Below are 13,923 nucleotides of genomic sequence, written 5' to 3'. Positions count from 1 at the left end.
AAATTACAGACAGTGACTCACAGCAAACAAACACCTCAGGAAGCCAAGCCAAGGGTCAAAACATCTTTTAAGATAAGGAAAACCCGAAACAAAGAGATTAACGTTAGAGGAACGCGGGAAATATGAATGCGAGGGAACCGATTAGCACCTGAACGAAACGAAACTAGCCATTGATAGATATAGACATAAGGAGATGTACCCATTCATAAAATGCTAAATGTCTATACCTGTTTGTACTTATGTAAACATGAGGAAATGTACCCATTCATAAAATGTTAAATACTTGTACTCACTTGAACGATGTGATAATGTTCGAATCACCGGTTTACCCATTGTGTAAAGGGTATAAAAATGAACCGCTCCCGACATACTAGTGAGAAAAGGTGTTCTACGAACATGTGCCTTATCTCCCGGAGCTCCGTTTAATAAATTGTATTTTCTGAATCTCGAAGTCTGACTACTAGTGGATTTTTCCCACAACAACACAAAGATAGGTAGGAAAGAGGCCATAAGAGGAGACTTCAAAGGGGCATAGATAATGTAGTTCTGTAAGGTCTGTTAAATCAACGACTGCATGAGGGAATTTCAACAAATGGGAGATTTATGAATAAACATACAAACTCTCATTAATACGCCTACTCTGCCTGAAGTCTCAGGTAATTCTGCCAAGCTCCACCCCATTTCACTCCAAGTGACCACAGCTCGGCCTACATTCTCCCCATTTAATTTGGGTGTCCGGTGGTGTGAGAAGTAACAGTGTACGCATATAACTATGTACAACTAAGTACGTGCAAACAGAACAATGAGTTTACAGAAGAGTACAACAGTCTGTACAAACAATGAAACACCAGTTTGGCTCTTGCAGTTGGTGCATAGTCTGTTGGGTCCATTTGTGCACTTGAACAATAGAACTCCAAATTGGCTCTTGCAACTAGTGCATAGCCCATCGTGTGTCCATTGAGTGCTCTCCTCCCGCTTCTTTCAGAATAAGTTGGTGGAATGGCAGAAGTTCAATGGACAGAATGACTTTAGTCAGTCCAGACAGTTTAAGATGTGAGAAAGTCCCAATGCCGCACGTTGGGCTTGCTCAAGCATTCAGAATGTGTATAGAGACCAACAGGTGTAGCTGGGACTGTTCTATTGTTAATATGCGTGTTGTGGTGGGCAAGAAAGGCACATCGCTCGTGTGGTGTGAAGGTCTTGGACATGTTACGCAGAACTCCAATGGCATCCAGGTTGTGTGAGGTGTGTGGGGCCTGAGGTCCAGGAAAAGTGGTCAATCTGAGTGATCAGCTGCTGGTGGTGGCCCGGCTACTGGCAACAGGTGACGGCGATTGTGTATATACTGGTCACCATTGGAAGCCATCATGTAGCTGTTGGGCTGTAGGGCCTTGTTGTTGATCACTGCTAAAAGATCATAGCCTTGTGTGGCCTGCAAAGAGACTTCTGGTCTGGTGCTTAAAAAGTTTATTTATTAGTCACAAGTAGGCTTATACTAACACTGCAGTGAATTTACTGTGAAAATCCCCTAGTCTCAGCACTCTGGTGCCTATTTGGGTACACTGAGGGAGAATTTAGCATGGCCAATGCACCTAACCAGCATGTCTTTCGGACTGTGGGAGGAAACCGGAGCACCTGGAGGAAGTCCACACAGGCACAGATAGAATGTGTAAACTTGGCACAATCACCCAAGCCGGGAATTGAACCTGGGTCCCTGGCGCTGTGAGGCAGCAGTACTAACCAGATAGAGGACCTATTGCATGGATATGTTTGTCATAGTATGTCTTATTATTTACTATGTGCTGTAACAGTGCTTCATGTATGTTGGGTACAAGTTCTGGTGCAACATTGCCTTGGAGGTTAGAATTATGGTCCTGGTGCTTCTAGGGAAAATCTGTTGAGTTGACAAGGGCAGTCCCTGTTGGGGAAGATTACGCAGGCTTAGAATTGTAGCATGGGAATCAGTGTTACCCCGTGCACACTTTTCTAGAAGATGTTTGGTCCAACATACAGCTCTCTCAGGGAGCCCATTGGACTGTGAAAATAGACGGCTGCTTGTTACGTGATGAAAATCCTAAGTGGAAGCAAAGATACGGAATTCGGAAGAAGCAAATATTTAAAGGTACAAGGTCAATACATAGTCTGACAATACCACCTATTTTCACCATGGCTGCCATTGCCGAAATCCAATCTGTGGCCTCTTCCACTTGGGGAATTATGCCCATTTCTGTCATCTGATGCAGCTCATTGATAACCTTCTCTTTCATCGCAATTGGTAACCTTGGTACACATATTGTTGGTGAACAAGTCGTCTAGCCTCATGTGGTATGTAACAGGTAGCTTGCTGATTGACAGTCAAAAGTTTCACTGCAGCTTATCATCTCTGGGGCTTGAAGTTGCACAGCGTGGGCTTCTGGGCAAAGTTGAATGACCCCTAACGAGATGCAATCCTGGAGTCCCGGTAGTGGCTTGAGATTTTGGGCCACAATGTGGGAGTTGACGTTTCCCTATATGCAGTGAAGTGTGGCCATGGCCTCAGTGGTGATTGTCTGTCCACTGTTAACCACAAGGTCGGACTGCTCGTTGGGCTCCAGTGTTGCCTCCATTACTCACAGTTTGTTTCTGGATAGAACATTGCACTTTGCCCTTGCGTCAATTTTGACTTTTAACTTGGCATTGGTTGAGATTATCTGTAGTGAACATTTCTCCTTTTTGAGTGGCCAATTCCACACCTTTGCAATATAGCATGGATGATTGCATTGATGATGACATGGTCATTTCATTCTGATGACACTGTAACTCATTGATCCCAGTTGCACACCTGTCCATGGGATAGCAACTGGCATGGGTAAGTGCTGGCATAGGAGTCTGCAGCATTTGGCGAAATGATTCCACTTGCCACAGTGATTCCACTTTTTTCCAAAGGTGAAACATTGTTCCCTGTTTGAAGGGTGCTGGTTGCTGCAGTTAGTGTAGGGTGCCCCCTGAACTAAAAATACTTTTGTGTCCTGCCGAAATGGTGCTGTTTCCCACCAAAATTAGTTATGCAATGTTCTTCAGTTGCGCACACAGGCTGCTGGCTGCCGCAGTTGAAGCAGCTCCCCCCTGTACTGCACATACTTCTGCTTCCCTCCTAAACCGTGCTGTTTTTTAAATTCATTCGTGGGACATGGGCATCGCTGCCTGACCAGCATTTATTGCTCACCTCTAGTTGCTGTGGCTCTGGAGTTGCATGTAGGTCAGACCAGGTAAGGACGGTAGATTTCCTTCCCTAAAGGACATTAGTAAACCAGAGGGTTTTTCCGACAATCAACAATGATATCATGGTCATCAGTAGATTCTTAATTCTAGATATTTTTTATTGAATTCAAATTACACCATCTGCCGTGGCGGGATTCAAATCCGGGTCTCCAGAACATTAGCTGAGTTTCTAGATTAATAGTCTAGCGATAATACCACTAGGCCATCATCTCCTGTCTCCTGCTTGAATTCTCTGTTCAATCACTTGGAACGCTTGTTTGTAAGACACATTTCTAAAGCAGACTGTAAAGTCAGATCCTCTGTCTCAGTAGCTGTTTTGGGAGTACATTGTTCTCTATGCCCCCTACCAACCGATCTCTAACTAATTTGTTAGTAAATGCTCCAAATACACATTTTTCTGCTAAGATCTGTAATGTGTCTAGATAGGATTGGATTGATGAAACAGTTTCTGCTTATTCCTAGAATATGTGGAGGTCTAAAATTATGTTTTTAAGTAGGAGCGTATTTATTTGAATTTCTGTAGAATAATTGCAGGGTCCACTTTATGTTCTTCTAAATTTAATTTAAACAATCTAAATTTTGTGACTGCTTGAGACCTGCTAAGTTCAGCAGAGTATAAGCTTGTACCTTTTTGGTTTTTTCAGACAGCGCTGCGCCACAGAGGATGATCCATTCCTGCTTCAATCTGTCCAACTTGAACACCATGTTCTCATCAAAGACAAGTGGGTCAATGTTTCAAAGTCCCTGTGCCAGACTGCCAGCCCTGACACCATGTAGTTCCGCGTGGTCCATGAAATCAACCTCTCCACAAGGGACTTTAAAATAAACAGGAGATTTATTAACTAAACATACAAACTCTCACTAACACACTTACTCTGCCCGAGGTCCCGGATAAAAGAGCATAAAATGTTATAGATTGCCTGGACAGTTTGTTGCTTTGGCTCCCATTTTATAACTGGGTGCAAAGAATCTACAGATACAGCAGTTGCGCCACTGTGAAATGTATGTGAAGTTTGCCAATTCTGTCGCAAAGCTAATGGGGAGGCTGTTATGAGGATTGAATCAACTGAGTTAACTTTTCATCATGTTCCTGTATCTAGTGTGGAGTTGAGATCGACAAGGGTTCCTTCCTCTGAAAGTTATTCAGCAGTCTATTTCCGAGATGCATGTATATAGGACAGAATCAAGCGATGTAGTTACAGAACAGGCTTTTCGTGACTCACACATGAATAACTGACACTGGGCAAGCAACAATGGTTAACTACCCAGTTGTATGACAGGGAGTCAATGAGAGCATGAGAGAAAAATTGGAGGAGATAATTGTTAAGAGTAAAGGTCAGCCTTACAAGATCAAATTCCACATTCAATAAAAACATCTGTATACTGCAATTTTTCACCATAGTTACTTAAGATCAGATTCCATTTCTTCTTTCCCATAGCATGATCATTTGCAATTGTGTGACTGAGTGAATAGAAGTTCCATGATTATATAACACCTCTATTTATTAAGTAAAGGAGAATGAGAAACTTCTTTAGTAACTCGCAGAGAGAGCATCATGGAAGGATCAAGCAATGTAAACATAGTGCAGGAGCAGAGAAAGTAAGTGAGCATCGCAAAACAACCAGGGTAAAAGAGTGAATATGTGTGTTGCAAGAGGGCTGGGATAAATAAAACAAATAAACTTAAATAAATGGGGATGTGGTGGAGGAAGATTGGAAATGCAGTAGTGATAGGGGAACAGACAAGTGTTTCTGTGGCCTCAGATGTGATTCAAAGATGGTGTGTTGCCTCCCTTGTGCCAGGGTCCAGGATGTCACTGAGCAGCTATGATTGGCATTCTTGGGGTCTTCCAACTGCTTTTGGAAAACAGCAGTCAGGGGGCTGTTGGGTCTTGTGAGAGCCTAGACGGAATGAAGGAAACTAAAAGAAGGAAAAGAAAGGAAAAGTAAAGAAAGCAAAGAAGGAAAAGAAAGGAAAAGAAAACAAAACAAAGAAAAGAATGAAAAGAAAAGAAAGAAAAAGGAGAGGAAGGAAGGAAGGCAGGAAGGAAGGAAGGCTGGAAGGAAGGAAGGAATGAAGGAAGGAGCAAACAATCAAACAAATAAGTTTAAAAAAGGCTCTTGCTGCCTTCTTGCAACTTCCAATCTGAGAGACACCCAGGCATGAGGCCAGCTTTTAAGCAGATGAGTTCCCTTGAGCGAAGACATAGGTAATTGTGGAAAAAGCTGTAAGAACGGCCCCATCTGTCCCATTACCATGGCCCCTGCAGTTGTTTCAAGTGTAAGGCTAAGACTGTCTGGGATCTTACTTAAATCTGATCTCCTACCCAGTCGGGTGGTGAAGAGGCAGCAGTGCTTTGAGGCTCTAGGCTGATTTGAATTTGGCAGCTGAAGGGTACATGACGAACAGGTGCTCTGATCCAACTTGCTGCACTTCAGCCTCTGGAATAATGACAGAAGCCAGAAGTAAGTGATTACTTACTTCAGCTTCTTCAGGAGGAGGGGGAGGGGGCAGGTATGGAGAGTGCGATGCCGAGGTGGGTAAAGGCTAGGTTGGGGGCAGTTCGCAGAATTTTAGTCAAACCAGGAGAATACGCCTGCTTCTTCTGCCTTCACATAATTTTTTTAATGATCTGACTGTTTCTTAAGTAAAGTAAAAAATAAAGTAAAGTTTATTTATTAGTCACAAGTAAGGCTTATATTAACTCTGCAATGAAGTTACTGTGAACTTCCCCTAGTTGCCACAGTCTGGCGCCTGTTCGCGTCAATAAGTCTAACCAGCATGTCTTTCAGATTGTGGGAGGAAACCAGAGCACCCGGAGGAAATCTACGCAGACACGGGGAGAACGTGCAAACTCCACACAGACAGTGACCCAAGCCAGAAATTGAACCTGGGTCTCTGGCGCTGTGAAGTAGCAGTGCTAACCACTGTGCCACCATGCCGTCCATCTTCATCAGATTCTTCATCAGATCTCCAGTACTCACAGGGAGCTTTGCAAGCTCCATTCATGTACCCTTTAAAATTGCAATCAATATCCTAACCGCCTCAGTAAGACCCCGATTTGTGTGAGTGAAAGCACTATTTCTCTCAGGCGGGTGCTTTGGCCACCCAATGATAGGCCTCTGAAAAAGTTACAGCTGGTCGTTTATCAGTGTTAAGGGGATGGATGGTAAGGTTTTTGTTTGTTTATTGATTAGTGTCACACATAGGCTTACATTAACACTGCAATGAAGTTAATGTGAAAATCTCCCAGTTGCCATACTCCGATGCCTGTTTGGGTACACTGATGGAGAATTTAGTATGGCCAATCTTTTGGGCTGTGGGAAGAAACTGGAGCACCCAGAGGAAACCCACGCAGACACGGGGAAAACATGCAGACTCCGCAGAGACAGTCACCCAAGCCGGGAATTGAACCCAGGTCCCTGGCACTGCGAAGCAGCAGTGCTACCTACTGTGCCACACTGCTGCCCAATTTTGATCCTATTTATACACCCTTATCTCCAAATAACAATAATTTTCCCAAATGAAGATGCCATGCCATGTGTAAGGAAACCCAGAAAATCCCAAGTCAACATCAGACGTTTGTGTTTCACCATTACAGATTTCCTCTATGGTTTCCTTATTTCCCAGGATTTTTAAAGAATTTATAACGTATGTTATTGCATGTAATCTAATACATAATAAAATATTATTTTTTAAACTTGTACAAAGGGTTAGAAGTAATTTCGCAAAGTCATCCAATTCAACAGTCAGATAGCGTTTTTAAAAAGTGTTGCTTTGTCTGCTAAATTATTGGCCTTCTCCATGCCAACAGCACCACCATCTGTTCTTGAGCAGAATAGAAGTAATTGGATTCAAATTATTGCCAATGTCAGGTAGCAGAATGTTCCAGCAGGACATACTCTAATGAAAGAGAAAGGTGAGAAAATGAAAAAAAAAACAGAGCAGAATATAATACAAGAATACACAACACATTCCCACATGGAATGGAATGGCTCAGAAATATTCAAGAGACAGGCAAGCTGTGAAGCTGAGGTATTGCCACAGGTAGGTTTGAGGTTTTGTCTAATTGACAAGGTTGAGATTGGCCAAAACTGATCCATGCCCCTCTGCTATCTTGGTACAGAATAAGATCTCAATGCATCTTTAATTATGTTAGGTCAATGGCAACTTGATGCGCCTATTTTCAAGGCATCCAGGTAGTGAATGCCTCTGGATTCATCGAAAGGTGTTTCTGTTTTCCAGCGGGTCTCTGACTTTGTGCATTTATAGTAAGGGTCTGTCTTTCTCCCTTAAGTGCTAGCGAAGAATCAGAGTAGGCAAGTTTTACAGATGAGCGCCTCTGTGAATATTGTTGCTTCAGTGGTTGGGACAGGTGTATAAACCAAGAGAATAACCTTTGTGTTTAACCAACACAGAACTATTCCCGGCAACCTCTTAGATGTTTGACATGTGTGATATGGGTGGCACAGTGGTTCGCACTGCTGCCTTACAGCGCCAGGGACCCGGGTTCGATTCCAGCCTTGGGTGACTGTCTGTGGGGAGTTTGCATGTTCTCCTCGTGTCTGCATGGGTTTACTCTGGGTGCTCCGGTTTCCTCCCACACTCCAAAGATGTGCGGGTTAAGTTGATTGGCCATGTTAAATTGACCCTTAGTGTCGGGGGGCGGGGTTATTGGGTAAAATACTTGTGAAAACAGGGATGGGCCTCGGTTGGATTGTTGTCGGTGCAGGCTCAATGGGCTGAATGGCCTCCTCCTGCATGGTAGGGATTCTATGGTCCTACAGTTAGCTGGAAAAAGGGTATCTTCATTGCACTAACTCCAGTGGAAGCTGTTTTAAAATATCCATGGATTTCAGTGTTTGTACAGTAATTGGATTAAGACCAGACAAATATTATTACTTATCTGAGACACCGTTATTCAGCAATCTTTTGAAAAATAGATGAAACTGGGAGGAACGGTAGCACAGTGGTTAGCACTGCTGCCTCACAGTGTCAGGGATCTGGGTTTGATTCCTGGCTTGGGTCACTGTTCGTGTGAAATTTGCACATTCTCCCCGTGTCTGCGTGGGTTTCCTCCGGGTGCTCCGGTTTCCTCCCACAGTTCAAAGATGTGCAAGTTAGGTGGATTGGCCATGCTAAATTGCCCCTTAGTGTCAGGGGGACTAGTTAGGGTAAATGCATGGGGTTATGGGGATAGGGCCTGGATGGAATTGTGGTCAGTGCAGACTTGATGGGCTGAATGGCCTCCTCTCTATTCTAAGACAGGAAAGGCTCACACCTGGTGAGAATGGTGATGTGGATTATAACCAAAAACTACGAGTATAGCCACTCCAGCAGTTGTCTCCAGTAGACAGCCTATTCAATCTAAATAAAAATCAATAAAAGATGGTGTAAAGTAAAATAATGGTATGAATTGTTTGGTGCCTTATGGTGTCCACCAGTTGGCTCAGGAGGTGAGCAGATTGCAGGACCTCCTTGTGGACCTTCTGCTGGGTCTAGATGAAGAGACCATTCACTGGCAGGATGGTGTGATGTGCAGGATTCACAGAGTGTTGTCAGGGTACCAATAGACAAGGTTCATTAGATGGCCATTGGTATGCCTGAAGCCTTCCATGACCAGTGGATTCTGCATGATGCCCATTGTATTATTAATTAAAAAACAGAATATGATTTAGTTCAGTTTTTATTTTGCATTCATCTTAGTTTGAATAGATATTTGTACTAATGGTCTATCAATGGAGGCTTCCATGTGAGGGAGCTACTTGTGTTGATGCTTTTAGCCTGGTGACCTGGTCAAGTTGAACAATCCCAACAGCTGACTTCCAGTGAACTACTGGATACCATAGGTTAAGTTTTGTCAACATTGAAGAAATCCCACCACCAGCATCAGAAGTGGGAACCAGCCCTGTACTGGCAGAACAGACCTGTGGACCATTGTGACGGAGGACGGGGATGAACACCATGGAGCAGAAATAAAGGAAGGCTCTCCAATCTCCTGGGTACCCTCCAGGCTATATCTGGCACATAGGACAGTCCCGATTAGGCCAAAATGCTGGTGGGAAGGGATGTGGCCGTTTAAGTGGTTTAATTGACTTCCCAATGGATGGACAATTTGCAGATGTTCCACAACTGGCAGTATGCCATAGTGGTGGGCAGACCTTGAACCCTCACCTGATGCCTTCCCTCGCCATATTGCCAGTGGTGACCTATCAGAATAGGTCTGAGAAAATTCATTCCCATGTCTTTATACTGAATGAGGGAACAGAACATGATCAGTAAAGCACAGAAATGACTAGTAAAATAATTTTATTATCATTATGATTTATGGTAAAGAGATGTTACTATGATCTGTGAATCTCCACAAATTGCTGATTGATTTGTGCCACTCCAATGTTAGTCCCACCAAAACCAAAAAAAATCATCTCACCATGAATCTCGCTGCTTTGGGTCAGAAAGGCTGTATTTAAGCCCATATCAGTTCATCTCACTGCAACTGCTTAGAATTGATTTGATTTATTATTGTCACATGTATTGGTACACGGTGAAAAGTATTATATCTTGCGCACTATACAGACAAAGCATATCATTCATAGGAGAGGGTGCAGAATGTAATGTTACAGTTATAGCTAGGCTGTAGAGAGAGATCAACTTAATATAAGGTAGGCCCATTCAAAAGTCTGATGGCAGCAGGGAAGAAGCTGTTCTTGAGTTGGCTGGTACGTGACCTCAGACTTTTGTATCTTTTTCCTGATGGAAAAGGTGGAGGAGAGAATGTCTGGTGTATGTGGGGTCCTTGATTATGCTGGCTGCTTTTCAGAGGCAATGGTAAGTGTAGATGAAGTCAAGAATGGGAGGTTGGTTTGTGTGATGGATTGGGCTACATTGACAACCCTTTGTAGTTTTGTGCGGTCTTGGTCAGAGCAGGAGCTATACCAAGCTGTGATACAACCAGAAAGGACGTTTTCTATGGTGCATCTGGGAATCATAGCGAACACACTGAATTCCCTAGCCTCCTGAGAAAGTAGAGGCGTTGGTGGGCACTGTAACGTCAGTGTGGAGGAATCGGGACAGGTTGTTGGTGATCTGGACACCTAGAAACTTGAAACTCTTGACTATTTCCACTTTATCCCCATTGATGTAGACAGGGGCAACCCTGTAATTGGTAATTCATGTCACAACGATCCTGTTGTGGTGATACAAACAGGGCCTAGTTTTAAGGCTGATAAAATTGGATATCCTAAATTAAAGAATTGGACATATTGAAATCAGACACAGTCAAACCTCGGGCAGGCCAATTGTACAATACACAAACGTGTCTGGGCCTGACCCATCAACCACCCATCAAAGGTCGTTACACTCTACTTGAGACTCAGCAGGAGATCATGGCACCTCATTGAAATGCATCGGCCTATTGTTAGAAGCGCAGATCGAGCCAGACTTTCTGTCACCAAGAGTTCCTGTAGATACCTTATCTGATAACAAGTTCAACAGCATGGAGATGGACACCTGGGGGGCGGACCCTAGTGTCCTGTCAGGCAGACATCAAGAAACCCACTGGGTATTGGAACCCCCTCCTGGAACCTCATTGGCCGGAAGCCAGAGAAGTTTCTGGAAAGGCAAGCAGGCTGGGGGATAAAGGGACACACTTCAAGACACACTGCAGCGAAGACTTGACAGAGGAGACGGCCGTGACCATTCAGAAGACTGACCAGAGAAGGAAGGAAGGAAGAAGTGGCCATCGAGACTCACCTTCGTGACGACGGACCAGAGGGACTCAGAGAATCGGACCTGCAGTTTAACCAAACCATCTTTACGGGTAGTATACTTGAATCTGCTGGGGTATCCTCTTGTTTTATGTGGGTAATTTAAGGGTTAATAGTGTTATTATTAATAAATTTGTTGAACCTTTACTTGTGTTTGTCCTTTGTCCATCTTGCAAATAAGGGCACCGGGGTAAAACCTTGGAGTAGTAAACTGGTTGAAAGTATCTGAGAATTAACAGGTACAACACTGTCAATGACATGATTTATGGTGCTGACATGCCACTCAGGAAATCTAGAAAGGGAACATAAAACTATAGTTTCACTTCTACAGATCGTAAATTCTTTCTAGAAGTTATTATAATTTGAATAAATAAAAGCAAGTAACTGCACATCCTGGAATCTGAAGGAAAAAGTGAAAATGCTGGAAAATCTCAGCAGTTCTGACATCATCTATGGAGAGAGATCAGGGTTAACATTTCGAGTCTGGATGAGTTTGTCAGAGCTAAAAAGACTGGAAATAGGATGACATTTATAGTTTTGTGGGGGGTGGGGCTGGAGCAGTAGGGGCTGGATAGAGGTCCAACAATAGGTGGAGGCCAGAGATTGATGTATGCTGCAGACAAAAAGACAAAGGAAATGAAAATGGTGGTGATCATAACTAAGAAGAATGCTGATAGTGGCCATTAAGAGATCAGAATGTGTAAATGGCAGAACAAAGGTAAACAGTGTGGAAAAGGACAATCTAGTGGGGTGAGGGGAGGGGAGATAGTAGTAGGGGAAAAAAGGATGGAAAGTGGGATAAAAAAGGGGATGGAAAAATGAATGGAAGAAATGATAATAAATTGATAGAAATAAAAATTGGTGTGAAAGTGGAGGAGAGAGTTCACAGTCTGAAGTTGTTGAACTCAATCTCAAGTCTGGAAGGCTGTAGTGTGCCTAATTGGCAGATGAGGTGCTGTTCCTCCAGTTTTCATTGGCGTTCACTTGAACATTGCAGCAGGTCAAAGATGGACACCTTATGGATTGCTTTTAGACCAAGAAATGGAACCTCTCCCTCCCGTTCCAAATTGTTAGACAAGCGTTGACTTTTCTAATCTGTTTATCCCTGTGCCAAACCCCATATAGCTCGGGTAGTAATCTTGGCATTATTACCCATGAGATCCTGCTTTTAATTTAGCACCAAACCTCTGATGCTCCTTAATAAAAGCAAATTACTGCGGTTGCTGGAATCTGAAACCAAAAGAGAAAATGCTGGAAAATCTCAGCAGGTCTGGCAGCATCTGTAAGGAGAGAAAAGAGCTGACGTTTCGAGTCCAGATGACGCGACAAATGGTCTCTCCTTACAGATGCTGCCAGACCTGCTGAGATTTTCCAGAATTTTCTCCTCTGATGCTCCTTTAGTGGGGCCTCTTTCCTCATCTTTCATAAATTGCATGTTTTGAGCACACAGCCAGATTCACCCCCCTCCACCCCTTAGCCCACTCTTGCCTAGATTGTTTTCCATCCACTTGAAGATGTCCCTGATTGCCAACTGTGTTGGCAACACATCTTTTCAGGACTCTTGATCCTGACTGTAAATAATGCTCTCGAACCCTCTAATTTTAGAATCCCTTACACCTACACTCTTACTACCCTGCACTTCCTCCACTTGGATAGCCTCCTGTTTAGATGGCTGCATGATGCCTTGATCAGCCATGGTCTTTCACCCTTTCCATAGTGTCCCAAATGAGAGGTTGACAATACTGTACCTTTTAATTCTCAGGTTTTAGAAAGTTGTGGCGTAAAATAACAATGACCTGAAGGCTAATTAAAACAATTAACACTCTCTCTGGCCTTGGTACGCCAATGCATCCTGGACCTTGTCAATGAAGCAGATCCAGCAGAAGGTATTTCCTGACCTGGGCATTGAATGGTCAAAGATTAATAAATGTGGGGCATTCTCTGCAATCTTTCTCTAGAACGGCACAGTGTTTAGCACTGCTGTCTCACAGCAAGAAGTCTCACAACACCAGGTTAAAGTCCAACAGGTTTATTTGGTAGCAAATACCATAAGCTTTCGGAGCACTGCTCCTTCGTCAGATGGAGTGGAAATGTGCTCTCAAACAGTGCAAACAGACACAAAATCAAGTTGCAGAATACTGATTAGAATGCGAATCCTACAGCCAGCCAGGTCTTAAAGGTACAGACAATGTGGGTGGAGGGAACATTAAACACAGGTTAAAGAGACGTGTATTGTCTCCAGACAGAACAGCTAGTGAGATTCTGCAAGCCCAGGAGGCAAGCTGTGGGGGTTACTGATAATGTGACATAAACCAACATCCCGGTTTAGGCTGTCCTCATGTGTGCGGAACTTGGCTATCTCACAGCACCAGGGACCTGGGTTCAATTCCGGCCTTGGATCACAGTCTGTGTGGAGTCTGCACATTCTCCCTGTGTCTGCGTGGGTTTCCTCTGGGTGCTCTGGTTTCCTCCCGCAGTCCACCAGAGTGTGACGACCACGGGATTTTAACTGTAACTACATTGCAGTGTTAATGTAAGCCTACATGTGACCAATAAGACCATAAGACATAGGAGCGGAAGTAAGGCCATTCGGCCCATCGAGTCCACTCCACCATTCAATCATGGTTGATTTCAACTCCATTTACCCGCTCTCTCCCCATAGCCCTTAATTCCTCGAGAAATCAAGAATTTATCAATTTCTGTCTTGAAGACGCTCAATGTCTCGGCCTCCACAGCCCTCTGTGGCAATGAATTCCACAGACCTACCACTCTCTGGCTGAAGAAATTTCTCCTCATCTCTGTTCTAAAGTGACTCCCTTTTATTCTAAGGCTGTGCCCCCGCGTCCTAGTCTCCCCTGCTAATGGAAACAACTTCCCTACGTCCATCCTATCTAA

The 13,923-nt window shown here is 43.8% G+C and overlaps 1 protein-coding gene across 1 annotated transcript in view; it reads right to left on the bottom strand.

Moving 5' to 3' along the window:
* The window catches only part of LOC144507673 (STEAP1 protein-like), a 48,926-nt gene extending 37,830 nt beyond the window's left edge, over positions 1–11,096 (bottom strand). Inside the window, exon 1 of the mRNA XM_078234860.1 lies at positions 11,015–11,096. The gene's annotated coding sequence lies outside the window, so the exon portion shown is untranslated. The remainder of the gene's footprint in view (positions 1–11,014) is intronic.
* Positions 11,097–13,923: the final 2,827 nt, after the last annotated feature.

The sequence above is a fragment of the Mustelus asterias genome, chromosome 2, assembly GCF_964213995.1.
Source record: "Mustelus asterias chromosome 2, sMusAst1.hap1.1, whole genome shotgun sequence".
Lineage (NCBI taxonomy): Eukaryota > Metazoa > Chordata > Chondrichthyes > Carcharhiniformes > Triakidae > Mustelus > Mustelus asterias.
This window is presented reverse-complemented; position numbering and strand designations above follow the sequence as displayed.